The sequence below is a fragment of the Triturus cristatus genome, chromosome 4_2, assembly GCF_964204655.1.
Source record: "Triturus cristatus chromosome 4_2, aTriCri1.1, whole genome shotgun sequence".
In the NCBI taxonomy this organism is placed as follows: Eukaryota; Metazoa; Chordata; class Amphibia; order Caudata; family Salamandridae; genus Triturus; species Triturus cristatus.
Genome location: NC_140586.1, coordinates 749976472 through 750000893, shown reverse-complemented (window position 1 = coordinate 750000893; position 24422 = coordinate 749976472).

Sequence of the window (24422 nt, the reverse complement as noted above, 5' to 3'; positions counted from 1 at the left end):
AATGGGAAAGCCCTGTGTAGGAATGGAAGAAAGGGGGAAGTGCCGTACAGCCTTTAAAACCAGAAAAACCAGTCCTGGTATATATGTTAGATGGCGCCATAATAAAAATCATAACGCCCCTAATATATAAGTGTCATTGAATTAATTGGATATGTTAGATAGCGCCATAATCACCTCACAACACCCCTAATATATGTCTCATTGGATTCAAGGGGACTCAAATGAGTTGTAAACAATATCCAAAGACCAGAATAAGATAAAATACAAACACTACGGTGCAACCCACAAGTTAAAGAATCAGAGGTGCACAGTATAACGGCAGTTATTTAGTATAAACAAAATTATGCAATTGGTATAAATTGCCATCCACTCATTTATGCCAATACTGTCCACCTAATCAATGATTGGCGAGACCAATCGTCTAATTCATGTAGTATATCTGGATACCTGACGGAGCAATATATATGTGTATTTAAACCATGTACACCCCTGTCAAGGTTGAGGTATAATGGGTATACTAGGTGATACCATATGTATGAGTACACTAAACCAACCAGAGAGGGGCAAAAGAGGGGGCTACACAGAACCCCAAGGGATGTCTTCATTTAGACCCTTCATATGACTCTTTGTGCGAAACACCCAACGCTGTTCGCGACGAAAGAGGACACTGTCGTGGGGTCTCATACTGATGTCATAATTGAGTTTATCAATAATGACCTCCTGTAGGTCATCCTCTGGGTGTGCTTTCTCTAAATAGTGTTTAGTCATGCGTGTGTTGGATCTTTTGCACCAGAAAGCACTCCGGTGTTCAGTAATCCTGTGACGGGCCTTGCGAGTAGTCATACCAATATAGATTAGTGAGCAAGGACATGTAATCATGTAAATCACGCCACTTGTGTTGCAATTAGTATGCTTGTTCAGTTTCCATGGTGTACCTGATAACATATTGACTTCGGTCAAATGTCGCGTAAAGGGACATACTGAACAGGATCCACATGGAAAATGACCACTCACAGGTTCCGCACCCCACAGAGTCAATTGTCTACTCTGACAGTTGGAATCCTAGGTCTAGTGTGCACCATCAGGTCTTGTAGGTTACTGCTGCGTTTCAATGCAAAGAGGGGACGATCTAAAGTCAAATTCCCAGTATTGAGTATGTGCCAGTTTTTGTTAATAGCCTTTTTTAACATTTGCAGTGAAATTACTGAAGGTAGTCACACAAACCATTCTTTCCATTTTTGCTTTAGTATAAGTTTCTAAAAGAGCCTCCCTATCATTGTTACGCACTCTTTTAGAGGCTCTTTTGATTAATTGAGCTGGGTAATGTTTCGCAGCCAGTTCGTCGCTCAACTTTATGGCATGTTTGTGATAATTGGCTAGCTCAGTACAATTTCTCCTCAATCTAAGGAATTGACCCACCGGTAAATTTGTTAAAAGGGCCCGAGGATGAAAACTGTGATAACTTACCAAGGAATTCCTTGCCATTGGCTTCTGGGACAGTTCAGTGTGAATCCTCCCACATTTAGGGTATAGTCTTAAACCCAAAAATGCAATAGAAGAGTTGTTAAATTCCCCAGTGAACTTGAGATTGCCATCACGTGAGTTAAGCCACTCCGAAAAAGTCACTAGAGACTCTTGGTCACATTCCCAGATGACCAGGATGTCATCTATATAACGCTTCCACAATTTGAGCTTAGTATGGAATGGATTTTCCATCGGGTAAATGTGCTTTGTTTCAAACCCATGCATTTAAAGATTAGCCATGCTAGGTGCACAGGTACTCCCCATGGAAGTACCGGCGGTTTGCCAAAACAAATCTCCTTCAAAACTAAAAAAGTTTTCTTTAAGTGCTAAAGTAGCACAACGCATGACATAGTCATTGGGAGTCTGGTCATCACGTGTCCAGAAGATCACATATCGTCTCAAGCGTATCATCCTGAGGTATATTTGTATATAATGACTCAACATCATATGTGGCCATCAGTGGACAATTGGCATCAAAACTAATAGTTTCTAAACAGGAAAGCACATGTTTCGTATCCTGTAAATAAGATGGTATCTGGGCCACAATCGGTCGAAGGAAAAAGTCGACAAATTGGGACAGAGGTTCCAAAATAGAACCAATTCCTGACACGATTGGTCTACCAGGCGGGGGTCGTTGATCTTTGTGTATTTTATGTAGGATGTAAAAGGCTGGTGTTTTCGGATGTTTCTGTATCAAAAAATCCGCCTTATTCTTAGTTATCCATCCTGCCTCTCTCCCATCTTCCACCAGTGACTTAATCCGTGTTGTAAACGTCTAGTTGGATCCTGTGTAATAGGTGTATAGAAATTCACATTGTTAAGCTGTCTTAGACATTCCTCTCGGTACACCACAGTGTCAAGGATCACTGCGGCTCCCCCCTTATCTGCTGATTTGATGGTAATGAGTGGATCATTGCCCAATGTAGAGACACAATGTTTTTCTGCATTGGATAGGTTACAGAACACTCTTTTTGTCTGAGTAAGATTAGACTCATAGTCTTTAAGAAATGCCTTTTGAAAGGTCAAGACTTCTGATGGAACTTGTTGTGATGTGGGTACAAACATAGATTTATTTCTGAGCCCTGTATTTGAACTCTGGGTAGGTGACTCTTTTTCAATATTGGTAAAAAAGAAACAAAGACGTATTTTGCGGAAAAAGTCCGCCAACTCTTTGTGTGTCATAAAGTAATCTCCAAGTTTAGTGGGTACAAAACCTAGCCCCTTTGACAAAACACATTCCTCTATTTGTGTGAGAGTTTTAGTGCTCAAATTTACAATCAAGTTGTTAGCTCGCTCGTGGACGCTGTCATGCTCCTCGTGATCCTCTGTTCTAATGCTGGATCCCAATTGACCTGTGGGGTCTCTGAAGTCTGGTCCCTGTTGCCTCTCCTTCGTCCTCTTCGTCCTCTGTCCTGACCCAAAAAAGGTTGGTAAGATGGGCCCCCATAAGGTGGACATGGATTGTAAAGAGGCGGTGGAAAAGCCCATGTTTGTGGGGGCCACCAGGGTGCTTGTTGATTTAATGGATACGTCAGACCTGTACCCCTCGCTCTGCCTCTCCTAGGTTGACGGTAGGTAATTTGTTCTGTATCCGAATCATTGGAATCACTCCACTCATCCGAGTTGGAGGTCCACTCGTCAGTATCTCTACTAGGCCTGGGCCAAAATTCCGTTCCGCTCGCGGAAATTGCGATATTTTGGCATTTTCGCGTTCCGCGGAAAGCGCGAAAATGTCAAAATTTCCGCATTCCGCAGGTTAGCGATAATTTGTTTCTTGCTCGCGCTGTAAAAAAATACATTCTCGCGTTCGCGTGATCGCCTTACCTGAATCCCCGCGTTCGCCGACAAGTTTTCCCGACCCGGTCGCGTTCTCCACGAGATGTTGGATTTTGGTAGCCATTTTGCACTGTCTCGCGACAGTTCGCGGCCGCATTAACGTCATTTGTCGCGCGATCACGTCATTTGTCGCGCGATCACGTCTTTCTTCTCGCGATCATGCACCGCGCGAGTATGAGAAGATTGAGATCTCGAACACGTCATTCTACATCGCGAGCCAGAGGATGAGGACACGGGCACGTCTAATCGAACGCGAACAGGAGAAAGAGACCCCGAACACGTCATATCCAACGCGACAGGGACAAAGAAGAGAACGCGATCATGTCGTTTTCGACACGCCGGCGGAAGTAATGTGAAGCTCAAGAACTCAACAACGTTAAATTTTCAATTTGGAGAGGAATATCGGCTCTAGCAGCATGAAACCTTCTGCAAATGCTGATTTTGGATGAAAGCAACTCCTTACATTGACATTTGGCTTTCCTTTTTTGTGCAAGGAGTCATTTTTTTAAAAGGTGGAGAGAGGGAGGAAGTGACACAGAATCTCCAACTTCCTGTTCCTGTCCAGCAGGCTCCTCCCAGTGCTTTGTCCATCTCCTGCTCATTCTGCCTTTGGATTTGGAGCTGGAAAGATCACTCTTTTTGTCTGCTGCATCATTGCAATTGGATTTGAGCATTATTGGAATAGGATATTTTACAAGTAAGTGGTTGTTGTGTTTGTTTGATTGTGGGCATTGCAGTTGTTGTAACTACAATTTATTTTTGATAATTAATTATCATCATTCCTTTTTTTTTTTTTTTTTATTTTGTGGGTAGTAGTAGTAGGCCCGAGATAGCCATGGGCATGGCCTCATGGGTGTGTGTGTTGTTTTTTGAATGTATTTCATTTTCAAGCACATTTAGGGCATGGATGGCATTGGATTGAGTTGGGGAAGTGTGTTTTTTGGGCTGGCCTTTGTGATGTTGTTGGGCCTGGCCATGTGGCTGGTGGCCATTTTGAAGCCTAGGCCTGCAAGCTTGTCTGGCCTTGTCTGCCAACAGGCCTGCTTTTTCATCCACTAGGATCAGAGCAGGTAGCCACAGCTTTATTAATCAAGTGTTTTGTGTGTGATCTGTTGAATTTAGACATCATTTAGGGCATGGATGGCATTGGATTGAGTTAGGGAAGTGTGTTTTTTGGGGTGGCCTTTGTGATGTTGTTGGGCCTGGCCATGTGGCTGGTGACCATTTTGAAGCCTAGGCCTGCAAGCTTGTCTGGCCTTGTCTGCCAACAGGCCTGCTTTTTCATCCACTAGGATCAGAGCAGGTAGCCACAGCTTTATTAATCAAGTGTGTTCTGTGTGATCTGTTGAATTTAGACATCATTTAGGGCATGGATTGAGTTGGGGAAGTGTGTTTTTTGGGGTGGCCTTTGTGATGTTGTTGGGCCTGGCCATGTGGCTGGTGGCCATTTTGAAGCCTAGGCCTGCAAACTTGCCTGGCCTTGTCTGCCAACAGGCCTGCTTTTTCATCCACTAGGATCAGAGCAGGTAGCCACAGCTTTATTAATCAAGTGTTTTCTGTGTGATCTGTTGAAGTTAGACATCATTTAGGGCATGGATGGCATTGGATTGAGTTGGGGAAGTGTGTTTTTTGACGGTGGCCTTTGTGATGTTGTTGGGCCTGGCCATGTGGCTGGTGGCCATTTTAAAGCCTAGGCCTGCAAGCTTGCCTGGTCTTGTCTGCCAACAGGCCTGCTTTTTCATCCACTAGGATCAGAGCAGGTAGCCACAGCTTTATTAATCAAGTGTTTTCTGTGTGATCTGTTGAATTTAGACATCATTTAGGGCATGGATGGCATTGGATTGAGTTGGGGAAGTGTGTTTTTTGGGGTGGCCTTTGTGATGTTGTTGGGCCTGGCCATGTGGCTGGTGGCCATTTTGAAGCCTAGGCCTGCAAGCTTGCCTGGCCTTGTCTGCCAACAGGCCTGCTTTTTCATCCACTAGGATCAGAGCAGGTAGCCACAGCTTTATTAATCAAGTGTTTTGTGTGTGATCTGTTGAATTTAGACATCATTTAGGGCATGGGTGGCATTGGATTGAGTTGGGGAAGTGTGTTTTTTGGGGTGGCCTTTGTGATGTTGTTGGGCCTGGCCATGTGGCTGGTGGCCATTTTGAAGCCTAGGCCTGCAAGCTTGTCTGGCCTTGTCTGCCAACAGGCCTGCTTTTTCATCCACTAGGATCAGAGCAGGTAGCCACAGCTTTATTAATCAAGTGTTTTGTGTGTGATCTGTTGAATTTAGACATCATTTAGGGCATGGATGGCATTGGATTGAGTTGGGGAAGTGTGTTTTTTGGGGTGGCCTGTGTGATGTTGTTGGGCCTGGCCATGTGGCTGGTGGCCATTTTGAAGCCTAGGCCTGCAAGCTTGTCTGGCCTTGTCTGCCAACAGGCCTGCTTTTTCATCCACTAGGATCAGAGCATGTAGCCACAGCTTTATTAATCAAGTGTGTTCTGTGTGATCTGTTGAATTTAGACATCATTTAGGGCATGGATGGCATTGGATTGAGTTGGGGAAGTGTGTTTTTTGGGGTGGCCTTTGTGATGTTGTTGGGCCTGGCCATGTGGCTGGTGGCCATTTTGAAGCCTAGGCCTGCAAACTTGCCTGGCCTTGTCTGCCAACAGGCCTGCTTTTTCATCCACTAGGATCAGAGCAGGTAGCCACAGCTTTATTAATCAAGTGTTTTTTGTGTGATCTGTTGAAGTTAGACATCATTTAGGGCATGGATGGCATTGGATTGAGTTGGGGAAGTGTGTTTTTTGACGGTGGCCTTTGTGATGTTGTTGGGCCTGGCCATGTGGCTGGTGGCCATTTTAAAGCCTAGGCCTGCAGCCTTGCCTGGCCTTGTCTGCCTACAGGCCTGCTTTTTCATCCACTAGGATCAGAGCAGGTAGCCACAGCTTTATTAATCAAGTGTTTTCTGTGTGATCTGTTGAATTTAGACATCATTTAGGGCATGGATGGCATTGGATTGAGTTGGGGAAGTGTGTTTTTTGGGGTGGCCTTTGTGATGTTGTTGGGCCTGGCCATGTGGCTGGTGGCCATTTTGAAGCCTAGGCCTGCAAGCTTGCCTGGCCTTGTCTGCCAACAGGCCTGCTTTTTCATCCACTAGGATCAGAGCAGGTAGCCACAGCTTTATTAATCAAGTGTTTTCTGTGTGATCTGTTGAATTTAGACATCATTTAGGGCATGGATGGCACTGGATTGAGTTGGGGAAGTGTGTTTTTTGGGGTGGCCTTTGTGATGTTGTTGGGCCTGGCCATGTGGCTGGTGGCCATTTTGAAGCCTAGGCCTGCAAGCTTGCCTGGCCTTGTCTGCCAACAGGCCTGCTTTTTCATCCACTAGGATCAGAGCAGGTAGCCACAGCTTTATTAATCAAGTGTGTTCTGTGTGATCTGTTGAATTTAGACATCATTTAGGGCATGGATGGCATTGGATTGAGTTGGGGAAGTGTGTTTTTTGGGGTGGCCTTTGTGATGTTGTTGGGCCTGGCCATGTGGCTGGTGGCCATTTTGAAGCCTAGGCCTGCAAACTTGCCTGGCCTTGTCTGCCAACAGGCCTGCTTTTTCATCCACTAGGATCAGAGCAGGTAGCCACAGCTTTATTAATCAAGTGTTTTCTGTGTGATCTGTTGAATTTAGACATCATTTAGGGCATGGATGGCATTGGATTGAGTTGGGGAAGTGTGTTTTGTGGGGTGGCCTTTGTGATGTTGTTGGGCCTGGCCATGTGGCTGGTGGCCATTTTGAAGCCTAGGCCTGCAAGCTTGCCTGGCCTTGTCTGCCAACAGGCCTGCTTTTTCATCCACTAGGATCAGAGCAGGTAACCACAGCTTTATTAATCAAGTGTTTTGTGTGTGATCTGTTGAATTTAGACATCATTTAGGGCATGGATGGCATTGGATTGAGTTGGGGAAGTGTGTTTTTTGGGGTGGCCTTTGTGATGTTGTTGGGCCTGGCCATGTGGCTGGTGGCCATTTTGAAGCCTAGGCCTGCAAGCTTGTCTGGCCTTGTCTGCCAACAGGCCTGCTTTTTCATCCACTAGGATCAGAGCAGGTAGCCACAGCTTTATTAATCAAGTGTTTTGTGTGTGATCTGTTGAATTTAGACATCATTTAGGACATGGATGGCATTGGATTGAGTTCGGGAAGTGTGTTTTTTGGGGTGGCCTTTGTGATGTTGTTGGGCTTGGCCATGTGGCTGGTGGCCATTTTGAAGCCTAGGCCTGCAAGCTTGCCTGGCCTGGTCTGCCAACAGGCCTGCTTTTTCATCCACTAGGATCAGAGCAGGTAGCCACAGCTTTATTAATCAAGTGTTTTCTGTGTGATCTGTTGAATTTAGACATCATTTAGGGCATGGATGGCATTGGATTGAGTTGGGGAAGTGTGTTTTTTGGGGTGGCCTTTGTGATGTTGTTGGGCCTGGCCATGTGGCTGGTGGCCATTTTGAAGCCTAGGCCTGCAAGCTTGCCTGGCCTTGTCTGCCAACAGGCCTGCTTTTTCATCCACTAGGATCAGAGCAGGTAGCCACAGCTTTATTAATCAAGTGTTTTCTGTGTGATCTGTTGAATTTAGACATCATTTAGGGCATGGGTGGCATTGGATTGAGTTGGGGAAGTGTGTTTTTTGGGGTGGCCTTTGTGATGTTGTTGGGCCTGGCCATGTGGCTGTTGGCCATTTTGAAGCCTAGGCCTGCAAGCTTGCCTGGCCTTGTCTGCCAACAGGCCTACTTTTTCTTCCACTAGGATCAGAGCAGGTAGCCACAGCTTTATTAATCAAGTGTTTTCTGTGTGATCTGTTGAATTTAGACATCATTTAGGGCATGGATGGCATTAGATTGAGTTGGGAAAGTGTGTTTTTTGGGGGTGGCCTTTGTGATGTTGTTGGGCCTGGCCATGTGGCTGGTGGCCATTTTGAAGCCTAGGCCTGCAAGCTTGCCTGGCCTTGTCTGCCAACAGGCCTGCTTTTTCATCCACTAGGATCAGAGCAGGTAGCCACAGCTTTATTAATCAAGTGTTTTCTGTGTGATCTGTTGAATGTAGACATCATTTAGGGCATGGATGGCATTGGATTGAGTTGGGGAAGTGTGTTTTTTGGGGTGGCCTTTGTGATGTTGTTGGGCCTGGCCATGTGGCTGGTGGCCATTTTGAAGCCTAGGCCTGCAAGCTTGCCTGGCCTTGTCTGCCAACAGGCCTGCTTTTTCATCCACTAGGATCAGAGCAGGTAGCCACAGCTTTATTAATCAAGTGTTTTCTGTGTGATCTGTTGAATTTAGACATCATTTAGGGCAAGGATGGCATTGGATTGAGTTGGGGAAGTGTGTTTTTTGGGGTGGCCTTTCTGATGTTGGTTGTCTTAAAGACATGCTTTTGTTGTATGTGTCTGGTGTGTTGGTGTGCAATGCATGCACCCTGCAGAGCTTTTTGGGGCCTGTGAATGTTCGTATTTACATTTTGTTGCATTAAAAAGGCAGAGCAGTGTGCTTTAGCAAGCATCCTTTACCTGGCTTTTATAGGCCTTTTGTCAGCTCCTGGTGTTTCCCAGGCCCCCGGCTTGTTTGTGATTTGTGTGTGTCCATGTGGGTGGTGGCCTTTTTTAGTGTTTGGACTGTGAGTTATTAGTGTCCTGCTTTTGCCATAGGCCTGCATGGTTTTCCTATTGGCTCTTTGACTTACTGCTTCCATCCATCCACCCCTTTGCCAGCAGCAGCTCCATGGATGCTGAGATGCTCAAATAATGCAATGGTCCACCCCACTTCCATTAAATTTTTATTTTGTTGTTTATTATTAACTTTCCTATCCTTCCTGAGAGTGTAGTGTGTGGCTGTACACAGTACTAGTAGTATAACATAGCTCTAGTTAAAAAAAAAAGTCATAAATGGCTAGACTATCTTTTGTTTGCACTAGTACAGTACTAAGTAACTGAACCACAACAACAAATGCAACATTTCACTGATATTCTTCTCCTGTCTTATTTGCTTTTAGGTTCACAAAAGACAGAGTAGGAGGTGTCATCAGCATCACCCGGCTACCCGTTGTACTGCCAGCCAGACAGAAGTCCTGCTGCGCATCACGTCCACGTGAGACCAGAACTTGTTGTGCATCTGCATCCAGCCTGACATCTGAAGAAGATGGCCCCAAAGAAAGGTACCAGGTCCAGTACCAAGAAAGTTGCCGGTGAGAAGAAGGAACAGAAAAAGGAAGTGCCATTAACCACAACTGGTGGTGTGCCGGCCAATGTTTTTTTTGGCACCAAAGCATTGTCCGGGAACCAAGCTGGGAGCAGCACAGCGGTCCAACCCCACCAACCTAGGCCCAAGGGCTTTAGTGTCGCAGAGGTAGCCAGTCTACTAACGAGCAGCGATGTTGAAGAAATGTCATTACCGCAAAGTAGTACACAATCAAGTTCAACGCAGGCGCAAACTCAGCAGATCAGTATGCAGCCGCCGCAACAAGAACAGCAGCAGCCGCCGCAACAAGAACAGCAGCAGCCGCCGCAACAAGAACAGCAGCACCTGCCGCAACAAGAACAGCAGCACCCGCCGCAACAAGAACAGCAGCACCCGCCGCAACAGCCCACCATAGTAGTTGTTGCTCCTGACGTAGGGGCATTTCAGGAAATCGAGCTTCCTGCAGACAAAGTGGAGCAAAGTCAAACCACTGTTTCAGAAGATCTATTGTCTTCCAGGAAAAGGAGGCTTAGTCCATCATCTTCTTCTTCAAGCCCCGCTTCTGATGATCGTGATGACACTTGGGTCCCACCAGCTCGGTCTGAGAGTGATATACGCCACAAGACAATGCTTCTGAAAAGGAAGGCCCCAGAAAAACTTAGAGTTATGGAGGTAGATGTATAAGAGGGGGGTGATGATGTTGATGAAGACGAGCCAGTCATCACGCACATTACTCCCGCCCCAAAGGGATTGGAGACCGACATTCTCACCCTATCCAGAAAGGCTGCTACTGAGAGGGATGTAGCACGGATCTCAACAACACAGGTTACACCACCACTACCTCCAGCTGCCATATTTTCCAAGGCCCGGCAGGGACCTACATCCAGCTCAACCATCTCAGTAGGAAGTGGTAGTAAAAGTCACAGTGTAGGTGGACAAGGTCACATATTTTCAAGCACCCCCTCAAGTTCATCTGGTGTTGAAAGTGGCACATCCAGCAGTGCCAGAAAGTTCTCCTCCCCAGTTTGGGACTTCTTTTCTGTTAGCGCCAAGGGGAGAACGTTGCTATATGCTCAATTTGTCGGCAAGGTGTTCGGCGTGGTAAGCTTGGTACAAACTATGGTACCGGAGGACAAGCAAGTCATCTCAGAATACACCACACTATCGTGTGGGAAGATCACCTACTTAAGTTAAAAGAAAGTAGAAAAACTAAACACATTGAAGTTGGTCAGCATTCAGAATCAGGGAGCGATATTATTGTGGTGGCAGGTGAAGAACAGGGAGGCATTTCTAGCCCTGTCTCCAGTAGTGCAGTCACTGCAGTGGTAACGCCCACATCCTCCTCAGTAACATCAGAGTGGCACCGCAGTAAGAGCCAAGAGTGTGGGTGAGACACCAAGGCGACCGGCGAGTACCTCAATGAGACAATCTGTGTCGTTGAGCCTTAGTGGGTTAATGAAAACAGCACCACTAATGAAAGTAAGCCAGCCTACCATTGAGAGCATGTTTAGGTTGGAGGGGCAGTTCCAACGCAACCACCCAACGGCACGATTGTACAATGCGAAGCTAGCTAAAATGTTAGCACTGGACCTTCTTCCTTTTTCATTTGTGGAAGGGGTGGGTTTCCTTGAATTTGTGTCTGCCATCTGCCCGAAATGGAAAGTTCCCAGCCGGTCCTATTTCGCAAGAATTGCTGTTCCGGCACTACATCATGATGTGCTGGAATTGGTTGGTCACGGTTTGCAGCAGAGTGCTGTGCACAATATCCACCTGACAACAGACATGTGGAGCAGTTGCCAAGCCACAGATTACATGTGCATCACTGCACACTGGATCTCTTTTGTGGGGGTTAGAGATAAACTATCTGCATGAGGTGTTGTTGACACAGCTGCGATTTTTGAAGGTACTCGGAAACATGCAACTGTAGCCATGTTCACCATGGAGAAATCTTATACGGCTGAAAACATTTTAGAAGAGTTTTGCACCAAGGTTTTTGAATGGCTGCGGCCCAGAGGGCTTTGTATTGGTTTTGTTGCCACAGACAATGGCAGTAATGTACTTAAGGCCATGGAACTTGGTTCCTATTTCAGGGTTCCGTGTTTGGCACACTGCATAAACATTATAGTGCAAGACTTTCTGAAAAAAGAACCCATAGTCAGCAATTTACTGGCCATCTGCCGAAGAATATGCACTCATTTCAGCCATTCTTTTAAAGCTCGGAAGCAGCTGAGGATCATCCAACGGCAATTTAGGATGCCAGTCAAGGCACTCATCCAGGAGGTGGCAACACGTTGGAACTCAACGTATTACATGCTTGATCGTCTGTACGAACAGCACAGGTCACTCCATGAATATGTCTGGTACAGAAGCAGTGATGCTAGTGTTAAAGGCATGACCCTTCAGAGGGAGCAATGGACGCTAATTAAATGCCTGACTGAGATGCTGTCTCCTTTTGAGGTCTTCACACGTGAAGTCAGCAAGGAGGACTGTACAATGGGCCAAGCTATCCCATTGTTGCAAATGCTAGAGCATGAGCTGAATAATGTGTCTGAATCCTACAAAGGTGTAGAGGACAGAAGGCAAGCCCATGACTTGGTGGAGAGCTTATCCAGACGCTTAACTGAAAATGTAAGGATACAAAATAAAATTTTGTCACAAGAACATTACATTTGTGCCACAATTCTGGATCCACGTGCAAAATTAGGACTATTCCTTGCTTTTTCCGACAATGATGTTGCCCGCTACAAAAGTTGTGTAGCTGAAGCAGCCATTAAGTTTGAAAACGAAGGGCTGCTAATTAAAAGCCCGCCACATCAACCCACAACAAGTACTGATACTGAAGCAGGCCATGCAGAATCAAGTGCAACTTCGTCGGCTGAGGGCAGTTCGGTTGGCTCACAATCACAACACTCACCATCACTATCGACTACAGAAACAAAAACTGGATCATTAGGCCGAGTACAATCATTATCATTACAGGATTGGTATGTAAAGATGGGCTATTGTAAGCACAGTGCTGATGCACAGAAAAAACAGCACAAAAGCTTACCATCAGCAACCCTGAACATTGAGCGGATGGTCAAGGCCTATCTGGATGACCCAACAGAGGTGTACGTTGATCAAAACCCATTGCAGTATTGGTATAGGAAAAGGTTCGAATGGCCACAGCTCAGCAGGCTGGCGATAAGCTATCTGGCTTGCCCTGTTGCAAGTGTCTCTTCCGAACGTGTTTTCAGTGCTGCTGGTTCCATTGTAACATTGAGAAGGACCAGTCTATCTCCAAAAAACGTGGAGAGGTTAACAATGATCAAAATGAATCAGCACTTCATGCCTCCGAATTTCACAATACATGAATCAACAGAGGAAGATGAGGACAGCGGCTCAGGTGACGGAAGTATTGTGTCAGATGATTACCTACTATTGGAAGAACCCCCAGAGTTTGAGGACGAGCTATACTTCCCTGACAATTAGGCTCGCACTTACTGTCTTCCTCCCTTTTTACCCCCTTTGTTTATGTGTCTGTCGTTCCGGTTATAAACTTGTGAATCGCAACAAATCCATTATCACCGTCTTCTACTCTTCTAATTTAATATACAAGTTTCAGGTGTCTGCCATTTGACAGTACAGTCCTCCGAATCCAGCTCCTCCGCTCGATCATACTGAATCTCCTGCTCAATTCCATTTCCCTCATGAATGATGATTGGATGATGTTAACAACAAATTCAAACTTTCCTCATCCTTCCAAAACAAGTGGACCATGAATCAGATGACTACTATAGCTATCCTCCTTTCAGAGCCGAGAGAGACTGGCCATTAACTGAAAAAGTGAAAATAAGATGGAACAGGTAATGATTGATGCCATGCATTGGCCGCAGAATAGCAGACTGAATGATGTAGATTTTGTTGTGTGTGTTGCGCATGAATGAATTGATGTAATTGTGCACTGCCACTAATCAACATTCTACAGAACACACTAATTTTCCCCTTCTTGCAAACAAGAAATGTGTACTTCTCCTGCATCTTGGTGATACATTGCTTTTAATTCAATACAGGAAGGGGACTCACTCAATCTGCGCAATGCAAATGACTGTGACTTAACAGCACCGTCCATCATGATGATGGCGAAAGAGACGGCCCGTTAACTTAAGATGAGAAGGAACAGGTAATGAATGATGACAATTAATGGCATGCATTGGACACCTGACTCTGAGCTATTGGTCTTTGTGTTTGCATTGTTTGTTGTGCACAAAGTGATGTCAAAGTGTACTAGTGGTAATCTATCTTTCTGTACACAATAAAGAATGACTCAAGTCAGTAATATTTATATTTCTACTCTTGTTGTGTTATAAAAATTACACTTGTACTGCAGGCCGATCTCCAGTCAGTCAGTAGAAGTATCAGAGCTGATGATGAAGTCAGGAGGATGTTTCATGAGTGGCATAAAACGGAAAAGCCTAAAGGTAAACACGTCAACAACAAACACAGCACACCCAAATGTCTGTGTAGAAGTTGAATAGAGTGTAGCGGTGGGATGACTGCAGTGCATTGATTTTACTAACTTTAACTGTAAAATGCTATGTTTGGAATGGATAATGTGCTTTGCGTTTGTCCAACTCTTTGAGAGAAAAAAAAAGGACTCTAAAGTGTTAACGTAGGATGTGCTAATGGTAAGCACTGTAGGCCTGATCTCTCCTGTTACTGTTGAAGGTCTATGCTGGAAACAGACTACAGTAGAGATGATGCATATGCATACATGCCACCTCGGAAAGTGTTCTTGTTGCACTACACCATCACTTGTGCATTTGTTTTCACTTTCTTTCTGAATATCCCCTTTGGTTTTCAATCTAAAATTACAGGCCGGGCCTTGTCCAAAACTTTGTAAAACATTACAATGCATATTATTTACCTTACCAATCAATCACCTTTTTATTCCAGCCGGGCAGTGGCGAGTGGCGAGGCGACACACCCAAGATTGATGGACGAGAGGAGCAAGAGGAATGCCGAGATGCAAAAAACCAGTCCACATTTTTTACCAGGATAAGACAGTAACAGTATCCACTTTTCACTTCTTTTAAATAATTTGATTAATATCTTGTATACATTCTTTACAACAGTGTGTTCTTGGAGTTGTTATTATCAATCATCATTACGTTTGCTCTGTGTTTACGATTCTTCACTACCAATATTTAAAATTTCTATTTGCTATCTGTTAAAGTATTAAGGCCGGAACAGAACAAGAAATAGAAGTGTATGTAATCCGGGTCTCATCATCATGCATGCATTGCCTTTTTCTCCCTTAACATATGGAATGGATATGGTATGGTAGTCTTCAATGATTGTCGTTTGTTTGTCTATGTATACATACTGTTTTTCTATGTCAAACCTTTCCCAAAATCCCCCTTCCCATCCAATCAACGGACCCTAACCCTCTTCCCCCGGGCTGTGTGACTTATTGTCGAGGTGTAACTAAATGAAATGTACACCAATACTTAATCACACACTTGCTGGGGCGGATGTGGTGAAAGCAACACTACTTCAATTTCAATGCAGAGCGATGATCTTCTTCTGCTTGCCCACCCATGAGTAGAATATTTCAGAGGTTATTTTATTTACCAAAGGAACATATACCTCAGCATGAATTGCCGGCATTGATTGGATTTGTTTGTTGTCATTCCTCATATACAGCACTAACTGTTAGACTGTAGGCATAGTCAAGTCGACAAAACTATAGTTTGTAACTCTGTCTAGTAGGCTATCCTCATAATAACCAGCATTCAGTTTTTTTGTCAAATATTTGAGCATATAATTGTTGCTCGGTAAATTCTGTGATGTACTTCATTCAACTACTCCTCTAACAGTCTCTCAAAGGCGATTGACTATCCCCTTTTCTTTTTTTGGAAATGCTGCCACCCTGCCAGTGTATACTACTACTACTATACTACCACCACCACCACCCCAATCATGGCATGTATGAAAAAGGAAACCATCTTCACCATGCAGCCAGTGCTGTGCCACAGTTGGACATAAACATCAAGCACCGGTAAGAGAGAAGTTTGGGGGAGGCAGAATTAATAATGGACATGTTGTCAATGATTTCAGTTTCAAACACCACTCCAAAGAATGCATAGTAGGACCAGTCAATGAGTGAGGTGTGTCGCATCTATCTGTTTGTGTCTTATACAGTCAGAAAATTATTGAAATCAAACACAGGCTATGGGCGGCCATGCACCAGCAAGGAAACAGTGTGATGTAAAACAGTTACCCCACCTACAAAACATTAACAACATTGCATGTAACATAGAAAAATATATTTAATTTACCCTAACAAAAATAAACTAAACCCACAAAAGCTGACCCACCCCCCTCCCTAACCCCAACCAATTTCCATAGAAGTCCGTAACACCCAAACAAGTTCCCACCCACCCACCCAAACAAGAATTAAAAAAGGGGCAGAACAGGATGACAGGGACTAAGTGGTGGGGCGGGACTGAAGGAGGACACGCATCTGGCGCATCTCGTCCTCTAAACGGGCGACGCGGCGTCTAAGGCCGCGGCAGTTGCAGCCACAGTGGGGGGGGCACCGGAGATGGCACGGTGGCGGTGGGCAGCCGCCAGACGGTGGTGCCGTACCGCTGGAGGGCGGTGGCTGGGGCCCGGGGCACTGGAGGAGGGTTGAACAATTGCTGCCGCAGTCTCCTCCTCCTCCTCGGCTAGGACCACCAGCCGCCGGTATTCCCGATGGATTGCCTCCAGCTTCCGGCGCTGTGCCTTGGCGGCCAACTCCTTCCGGTTGAGTTTCGGAGTAGCTGTGTTTCAAAAAGAAAAAAACAAGACAATTGTAAAATATAGTCTTAGAAAAACAGTAGGACAAGATAATTATTTATACACATAGTGGCATGGTAGAGTAGCACTATAATATAAAGCACAGTAGTACATAACATTTTAAATGTCGCCCGTCCTTCTTCCTTCCACCCGTCTTTCACTTTTTAGTTGAACAGTGCACCAGGTGCTCTTCTCCATAAAACTTTCAAAGCGGAATTGAAATCAGGTAGATGAGGCCATTGGTTACTCAATACTCTGGCTCCTAGTCCTAAGCCAATTAAAGGGAATTCTAGTCTTCTAGTTCACTCTTCAAACGTCCCCAACAACTCATACTTACTTACGACATCGGATAGCGGGTGGACTTTGTCCGCCCGCCATCCTCCTGCTAAAAAGGGTGGGGGTCCCGTGGGGACAATTAATTAGGATGATGCGCCCGGCACAGTGGCGGGCGCATCCTGTTTTTTTTTTTACATTCTGGTTGGCTTTGCTGAAAGCAATGCTAAAATGTTGTGCTGCTTTTCCAAGCACAAGATGACGGGCCCCGCATGGAGCCTGTCACGTTTTGCTTTGAAAGGCGGGCGGGTACCATAGCATAGGTAGGTACCCTCCATGGGGGCCCCCAAGCATACTCTGCAATGTCTGCATGCCTTTCCGTGGCGGACGGCAATGCCACCACGCAAAGGCATTCCAAAATGCAGATTATTATGCTGGCGGTGTGTTCAGAGAGACACCATCGCCATATTGAACCCTTTTCCACCTGGTCGACATGTGGGGGGTCTGAATATTTTCTACAGGGATGGCGGGAGGTTTGCCCCTGCGGTGTCGGCAGTGAATTCCAGCCGGCCCGCCATCCTAATGGGGCCCTAAGTCACAACTGTACAGTATACATATACATACAGTACACCCTTGCAGTGAATGTGCTGTCAAGTTCAACAATAGTTAAGGATTATGAATCTAACTTACCACCGCCTACCACTGGTGCTGCCACTCCCCCTACCGCTCCATCGTCGGTATCGACAGCAACTGCCGCATCCTCTCCTTCCGCGTCGCCTTGTTCGCTGGCCCCAGCACTGGTGGTCTGTAGTGCGCCTAGAAAACATTACACATTTATTAGGCGTCATATACACCTCCCCTCTATTGATCAGTTGCAAGGTTGAAAAATGAGTTAATACTAACATACATCACTAGTACAAATCAGGTAGCAGTAGAGTAGACACTAATAGTTATATATGATCATTGTAGCCTTTGCTTAATTAGCCCTTGCCATGCTACCATTTTACCTTTGTGTCTTTTATTTTTGCACATGTGACGTTACCTTGCAGCTTCTTGTAAAAGACACCTTTGAGCCCACATGACCTGCCTCACACTGCTACTGTCTAGTCTACGCGCTGCGTACAAGCGGTCCACAAACATTAACAAGCCACTTTTTTAGGAAGTACTGGTGTACTACTGTTACTGTTAGTCCATATTGCTTATCCATAGATGCTACACTTTTTGGCATGGCTGAGAAATGCTTGCAAGTTGCAATATACTAACGCACACCATTTCTTTTTTCGCATTACAGACACAAGATTCCCTTCTACGAACCAGAGCTTCTGAATGATGCAACAACTACCAGTACTAGGTTCTTCTAAGGTGAGGGGTCCCTTCACTCACATCTTCTTTTATAAATTTATATAAACTAAATTGCTATGGGATGGTGGTGCTGCCTTCCACCACTGTTCAGTTATCATGATTTAATTCCCAACTGTATAAGTGTAACAATGTATATTGTTTTAATGTTATTGATTTTCCGGTTGGTGCTGCTAAGAAAACAGTGTACAGACCTTCTCAAATTGAAATAAACATTTTGAACTTACATAGACTTGGTGGTATTTGGTGTGGACTAACTTACACGAGTGAGCAAATTAAAGTAAGGGTGTGCATGTGAATTGCTTCCACGACTGAGAGGTTGGGTGTGTTATGTTCTGGGTTGTCTACTTGTTGGGTATCTTGGGGGGAGGGTTCCGAGACCTAATAGTTATGACAAGACAGTACTATAGTCAAGCAGTGGAATTGTGGTGGGTGCGGAATTTCTGATTGAGGTGTGCAAGGAAGGTCCAACCTACCATCACCAACATCCTATTTTCTGGTGCAAATGTATGTGCAAGATCCCTACAACAGTAGTATGTCCTATAGGGTATCATATCAAAATAGTAATAAATTTGGTAGGGCTGTTGTTGCTGTGAATTTTCAAAGCCTCAAGATCAATAAGAGTAAAAGTAGTACAAGACGACGACCCAACGGATTGGACTCAATGGCTCGAGCTACTGGTGAATATGAGTTTTATATTACAACCTTTCACAAAGAGTGGCACTGGCCAACTGGGCAAGACTAGCTACTACAGTACAGACAGACTGATAGTATGTAGTAGTAGTAGTACTCAGAGTCATCATAGCGGAGGCAGGGATAAGATTTTTGAAACCGTACAGATCGAAGGATAATTGGTGGTAAAAAAATAGCATTTAGAAACCAACAATAGTTCAGGAAAAATATGGGGCAGTAAAAGTTATGGAATAAGAAATATTATTAAAAACAAGAAGACTTACTGGGGCCAGCAGAGGAGCCCTCAGAGGTGTCCTCCTGGTGGTGTTGTTCCTGTCCCGCCGACTGCCCAGTCCCTGTCGGTCTGCCCCTGGGTGCTGATGAACAGGAAAGATATAAGAAAGAGACAAACATTGATGGATGGTGTCAAACAAATACAATATTTTTCAACAACGGTCAAAAAACACTTATGTAAACAACAATTGCAATAACTACATTGACCGATCTCATCTGGTCAACATGTAATATCGGGGGATTCGCAGTTCGACTACTTAAGTTACTATTTATCAACAGTAATCCAGTCTTCCATTCTGATTCCAGAAAACTAAGTTACAACTAAGCCGAAGTACAACGTACCACCCAGCCTAGCCCACCTATTCCAGGCATGCCAATTGTACATTAAGTATGCATTTCCACTGTATTCCTCAACAATGCGTATGGTCAAATCATGGAGGACACATGAACATGACTACATTTTTTGTATACACCAAATTTTGGTTTGATTGATGCTGATCTGCTACTGCTAAGTAACTGCTAAGCCTACCACCACTCATTGAACAAATTAGAAAAGGTTCTAAAGACTGCCGTACTAGCAGCACGTCACGTAACTGAGTGAGGGGGCATCACGCATACCACTAACAAATTAGAAGCTCATACAAAGTAGTGTACCTAAACATCAATCCGCCCCTATCTATTAGTGACGGGACAAAGTAAGGAGTGGACTAGAGTCACTGTAGCATTACGTAACTTAATTTCTCTAAAATAAACTCGTAAAGAATCACGCTAAGCAAGCGCAAACGCAAAGCTGCAAACAAGTAAGATTAGTAGTAGCGCAGAAGAGCACCGTAATCACAGAAGACTTTTAAACGTTATTAACCTGGAATGTATTGATTTGTAAGCAGCAACATTCTAGCTGGTTGGAAGGAAAAAAAATATTCGCAATATATAACACAGAGCAGAAGAACAGACACAAAGTTGTAGTAATTAAATATGTACTCACCAAGCCCCGGGACCTCCACTCCTAGCAGGTCCAGCAGGTCCTGCTCACGGTCTAGGATGTCGGACCACCAGTGCGTCAGCTGTGCCTGGGTGCGCCGGACCCCAGAGATGCGCGACACTGCCCGGCGCACCTTCCCCCACCACTGCCGACGCTCCTGGAGGCTGTACCCGGACCCAGGCCTGCCACCTGCTGTCAGGGTTGAGGGGAGGTGGCGCTGCACAAAGAAAATTAGTGCAGCCAACTCCTCCTCCCCAAATAAGGCCCGTGCCTGCACCCCTTGTGGGCGCCTCTTTCCGCAAGGAAGGCGGTCGCGGCTCTGGCTGCGCCGGCGAACAGCCCTACCCTTGGACATGGTTCTGGGGACGGGGCGGGAAAGAAAAGGTAAAATAAATAAAGGAGTAAAGGAAATAAATAGCAGGCAATAGAAAGAGGAAAAAGTAGCTATAAAAAAAACAAAAAAAAAGTAGACAAAAACCAAAAATATAGAAGCAGGAAAATAGTTAGAGAAATAATAAGTAATAAAGATCCAAAAAAAGTGGCTATAAACAAAGGATTGAAAGGATTTTGGGAGGATTGAAAATCAGGCCCCAGAACCATGCAATAGAGTGAAAAACAAGATGGCCGCGCCCATTGCGACCACGTGCGCAAGTTCGCGCGATATTTTCTCCCCGAGCAAGCAAAAAGCAACGCGATCAAGTAAAAGCGGTCGCGAACAGGAAATTTCGACCACGAATGGGCGCGAACATGCATTGCGCGACCCGGAACAGGAAGTAAGCATCGCGAGAGGGCGGGACAAGTGAAAACAAGATGGCCGCGCCCTTGAGCAACCGCATGGGTAAGTTGGCGACCCGCGATCACGCAAAAAATACCGCGAACAGGTGGGCAAAAAACTTCCACGTCTTCGCGATATTTCCGGCGTGTTTGCGGAGATTTTTTGCATTTTCGCGACAATTTGCGAAAGTTAATTTCGCAAATTCCGCCCACCCCTAATCTCTATGCCAACCATGTGTACCTTTCTTATTTGTCTTCTTATTTAGACTTGCCTGATATCCGTCTGTGATATAGGGATAGACCTTCTCTAGGGTAAATCTATCAAGATCTTTCTTTAATTTACCAATTTTGTATTTAACCAGGTCGTCTTTAACTTCATTCAGATTCTTAGATATTTCATCTAGCTTCTTTTTATAGGTGGTGATCTGTATTCCTGTTTTCAACTGTGTTTCTAGAGATTGTATTTCTATAAGTAATAAATCTGCTGTTTCTTTAGCTGTAGTAATTATTAAGACTAACCAGTCTCTAGTACAGCACCAAGCTATTTTTGACCAATTGGTAATAAAGAGTTTATTATCCAGGAAGAGTCTAGGGGCATTAGATACAATGAGGCCAGGGGGAGCTGTATTACCTCTAAGGTACTCAGTTAGAATATCAGCATGCAAAATGGTTCGTACCTGTTGCTTTTTGATGTTACTAAGCTTCGTCCACTCTTCTGAATTGGAAAGTGAATGCGAAATATGTGTGTCAAGGATACTAGGTGTATCTAATATGGCTTGTACTGTGTCTTCGTCAAAGGCCAGTCCTGTATACTCCATCATGTCAAGAAAGGGTCTAATACAATAAATCACAATATCGTAATGAAGATCCCTATATTACTTAAAGTGATATAAATGTCATGTGCAAATGGAGAAAGACCCAGTCGAGTCTGTTAATCAAAAACTGTCATAAAAAACCCACAGCAATTGCTGTACTATATATATATCACACTAGAGGGTTATAACAAATGGAGTGAGTAGTAGCATCCACATCACCACACCAGAATATGGTCCTCACACAAAGTAAAGGGATGGTGGTTCAAACGCAACCAAATTATATCCTTGAATCAAGGGAAAAGAAGGGAGAAAGGGAGAGACTTTTCTCTTAAAGACGAGAACCCTCACTCACCCAAGGGTGACATGCTTCTTCATTGGATCCCCTCTTCACACTGCAATCGCAAGGTATACAGTGTGGGCTACGATTCTCCAAATGGAGAGGAGCGTGAGGTGTTTTGTAAGGTTACCAATTTATGCAATGGGAGTGAGGGGCAGAGTGCAAATAAAGAGCAAAAAGTGTATTAAAACTAGCTCCTGGATGACAAAAACAAGTTTAATACATGTCCCCATGGGCTAGGGTTAAAAAGAAAGTGATGTTCAGGACTGCCAAAAATGTCCTAATCGTCAACATGTTTCTGACAAATGACTAAAACTTTGCGGCATTCATCAGGACCTCAACGTTGTCAAAGTTTCTAAAGATTAGTGAAAAATAATAATATATTTAAAAACCATACTTCATGCACACAGCAAGCAGTTCTCATTTGAAAAGTACTAACAAAGTATTTGCAAAAATAAAGCCATATACTAACTTGCGCAAAGCTGCGTACTGTCTGCCGAGCTCACTCTAGCTTAGAGAAAACAACAATGTCCCCATGGGCCACGTGACAGTATTAATCAATGATTACAGTAAAATATGCATCATCGCATATAGCATATGAATACCGTTAACTAAATATTCTACAAATAAAAGCGTTAAAATCTGATTCGTAGTGATACATCTTTGAACAAACATCTGTTTGAATTCCAAGATCAATGGGTATTTACATTCACCTAATTCATAACATCTTCCCATTGAGCACATTGTTCGACATACTACAGCTGGATTTACTACCATCTTTACCACAATATATTGCCTTTCGCTATTAATAAAGTGAAAATGTGCCTAAATATGCAAAACACATACAAATCATTACTTTTATGCAACCAACAATTGCCCCAGAAAGAAGGCCCAATACTCTTTTGACTGGTTTTTATAATTTCCCTATCTATTTGTAGATATAATGAACAATCATGCAGATAGTACATAATAGACCTGATCTAAATATGTTATTATCATTGTTACTGCACTGTCTTCTCTGAGACGAAAACAAAATCTAATAGCGTCAACTGTTGTTCTTATTTTTGCATTTTTAAACAAAGGACTTAGATATTTCTTCCTTATAATCAACAGTTTGTTTGGGACAAATGCATATAATATGTATAAGAGTTTCAATTGTGACACCACAGCGAGGACACGCACTATTTCCTTTAAATATTGGATTCCATCTCCTTTCGAACTCCCATATAACAATCTAAATCGTAAGAATTTATTTTTTACATGGCCAGTCAAGTTTAGCCTTAGATAATCTTGTCTCTGTTCACTATAAGTGTCAATTATCAAGTTTGTGCGTTTATATTTTGTGGTTTCTGTCATGTCGTCGGCCCACTACTTGGTAATAAATGTGTCGTAAATAAGGTTTTTCCAAGCATAGCGGCTCATTTGGCCCAATGTCTGTGCATCAGGCAGGTCATAGGCTTCTAGACTTCTCGATAACGTGTGCAATTCTAAGTCTTTATATATAGCTATCCCTGATTCTTCATATAATAGAGATTTTAATGAAGTTGGGTCAGCCTTGGCACAATCAACAATATAGTTCACAGTACTTCTATAATGGAGTGTTATCAAAGATTTTATGCCTAATACCGGTCTCATAATACAGTGAGGAGTTGCAGACCGTAGTTGCAATAAATTGTGTACACATTTCATAATTCTTTTATCGAAATCGGAGATGGCCTTGTTGCGCCTTACCGGGGATGCGTACAATAGATATGGAACCAGTTTCATGTGTGTAGATTTGAGTGATGGAATAATCGCTTTTCCTCCAAACATATTCATGAATCTCAGCACTGAGCTAGTAATTATTGGTGCCTTCAATTTCCTATTGGCCTGGTGGCTTGCCCAAGATAACTTATCATCGAAGGTCACTCCGAGGTAGTCATAGTGGTTTGCTACTTCAATTGATGATTCTCCTAGTACCCACTCAGTTTTTGTGTGATGTCTACAGGACATAATTTTTGTTTCGGACATGATTGACAGTTAGTCCATTCTCCATATTGTACAAGTGTAGTTGTTTGAGTTGGTGTTGTAGTCCTTTTGGCGTATGGGACAGGATCACTAGGTCATCTGCATATGCCAGATATGTTATTTTTGGACCTCCTAATTTTGGAGGAATAACTTGATCAGCCTTTAATGACATATTTAGATCAGCAATGTATCAGGAAAATAATAGTGGGGCTAGGATATATCCTTGTAGAAGGCCTTTTCAGAACAAAATGTAGGTGATAATGTGTTGTCGGTTGTTAGTTTTACCTATATCCAAGTATCAGACTGCAGTTCAATAATGACGTCCAAAAGGTTCCAATCTATATCCCATGCTATAAGTTTGCTCCATAGCTTTTGCCGATTGACATTGTTGAATGCTTTGGAATAGTTCACGAAGCAGGCATATAATGTAGTTTTCTGTATTCATGTTTTTTTCCCGAGTAAGGACAATGTTAAAATGTTATTGACTGTTCAGCATCCTGAGTGAAACCCTGTTTGAGTTATAG